Source organism: Chrysochloris asiatica, unplaced genomic scaffold (assembly GCF_000296735.1).
Source record: "Chrysochloris asiatica unplaced genomic scaffold, ChrAsi1.0 scaffold00076, whole genome shotgun sequence".
NCBI classification, from domain to species: Eukaryota; Metazoa; Chordata; class Mammalia; order Afrosoricida; family Chrysochloridae; genus Chrysochloris; species Chrysochloris asiatica.
The window spans coordinates 7,116,305-7,118,893 of NW_006408594.1; positions in this window are offsets into that span (position 1 = coordinate 7,116,305).

The window sequence follows — 2,589 nt, forward strand, 5'->3', positions numbered from 1 at the left end:
CTTTAAGGGGAGTAAGGCTGCCCTATGAGAATTTCATTAGGAAACCTTACATCATCCACCCTACAGCCTTAATCGTGCCCATTCAAACCGCTTTTTGTTCCTAAAACTCAAAGAACATTTAAATGAAACATGATTTGAGTCCCTCAAGGATGCCAAAACTGCCCTTTTACATCGTGTAATTTGAAGCGTATAGAACTCTTCAAGGAAGCGCTAGAGAGATGGAAACATCACCTTGAGAAGAGTGGAGACCTAGATGGAGGAGATATTGAGAAACAGTAACTTCACATTCTGATACTTTTGTTTCATAAAGATTTCTATGAATGTGTAGCAATACTTTCTGACTTGCCTTCGTGTAGACATGTGTCTGTGTGTGTAGAGAGAGTAAACCTATGAGAACCGGAACTCAACGGGACTGTCTTGCTTTTCTGGGTCTCGAAAGTTTTCCACCTTTGACAGGGAGAGGTCTTACCATTTTGCTGTAGTCCATTTTAGTATTAAATATTTGGGTTTTCCTTCTCTGGCAGGTTTCTGCTTTATACCTGTTCCAGTTTTCACAACTGCAGAAATATACAAAAAAGCCAAACCCCTGCCATGGAGCTGATTCTGACTCATAGCAATCCTGTATAGAGTTCCGTAGGCTGTAAATCTTTACAGGAGCCGAAAGTCTCATCTTTCTCCCACTGAGTACTACCGACCTTGTGGTTAGCAGTCCAGTGGCTTATCCTATATTGTTTCTCCTATTATATGTATATATATATTCACTCACTGCTGCCAAGTAAATTCTGACCCCTAGCAATCCTGTATATGTTGTTGTTGTTAAGTACCGCAGAGTTGGTTCCGACTCATAGCGACCCTGTACAGGGTTTCTGAGGCTGTAAATCTTTATGGGAGCAGAACTCTTCATCTTTCTCCTGTGGAACTGATGGTAGTTTTGAACTGCTGACCTTGAGGTTAGCAGCCCGATTCATAACCACTACGCTACCAGAGTTCCTGTATGTCTCAGACTATATAACCATGTATATCTCAGACTGCAAATCTTGACAGAAGCAGACAGCTCATCTCCTCTCACGATAGACAGATAGATAGATAGATAGATAGATAGATAGATAGATAGATAGATAGATCATGGCACTGTAAGATAAACATTATATATACATAGAGAGAGAGAGTTTATCCCACAGTGCTAGTATATCTTAATCTATATAAAGATATAGATAGGTTGTAGCTAAGTGCCGTTGAGAGGTTCTGATCCATAGCGACCCTGTATATGGTTTCCAAAGAGCAGCTGGTGAGTTTGAACTGCTGACCTTGCAGTTCAAACTGACCTTGCGGTCGAGTGCTTATCCTACAGCATCACACCAGGACTCTTTCTATATACGTATATATGAAGCCTTATTCACATTGTAGGATAAGCACTAGGCAGCTAACCTTAAGATCAGCGATTCAAACCCTTTAACATTCCACAGGAAAAAGATGAGGCTTTCTGCTTCCATAAACATTGACATCTTGGGAAACCCTATTGGTTGGTGGTGTGCAGTTGAGTTGATTCTGGCTCATAGCGACCCTGAATAGGATTTCTGATATAACCCACTATGCGACCCTATAAGGATCACTATATGTCAGAACCAACTCAAGGGTAGTGAGTGAATATATATGTATGTTGTTAAGTGCCATGGAATCAGTTCAGATCATAATTACACTGTATAGGGTTTCTGAAGAGCAGCTGGTGGGTTTGAACTTCAGACCTTCTGGTTCACAGTTAAGTGCTTATCCTACAGCACCACGCCAAGACTCCACATTATACATGTAATGAATATATATGTGAGTCTTGGTGTGGTGTTGCAGGATAATGCACTAGACCGCAAAGTCAGTTTGAACTGCAAGGTCAGCAATTCAAACCCACCAGACGTTCCTCGGAAACCCTATACAGGATTGCTATGAGTTGGAACCAGCATGACAGCACTTAACAAAAGCAGCAATCTTAATGGAAGCAGACTGCTACATCTTTCTCCCATGTGGCAGCTGGTTCATTTGAACTGCTGACCTGGGCTTAGCAGCTGAGCACTTTAAGTCTCGCCTCACCTGGGCTCCAAGGCTGTGATCTTTAGTGTGGTCTTTAGTGTAGGCTAAGCACTGGACGGCTAACCACAAGGTCGGCAGTTCAAGCCCAGCAGTCACTCCTTGGAACCAAGTCAACAGCACTTAACTGTGTGTGTGTGTGTATTTGTTGTTATTGTTAAGTGGCATCAAGGCAGTTCTGACCCATAGCGACACTATATAGGGTTTCTGAGAAGCGGCTGGTGAGCTCGAACCTCTAACCTTGCAGATCAAACTGACTTTGCAGTCCAGCACATTAATCCACAGTGCCACACAAGATATATATATATATGAGATGGTGGTGGTGGTGTGCTATGGAGTCGATTCCAACTCATAGCGACCATGTACAGGGTTTCTGAGGCTGTAAATCTTTAAGGGAACAGAATGCCTCATCTTTCTCACGTGGAACAGCTGGTAGTTTCGAACTGCTGATCTTTAGGTTAGCAACCCAATTTGTAATCACTACACAACCAGAGCTCTCTCTCTCTCTCT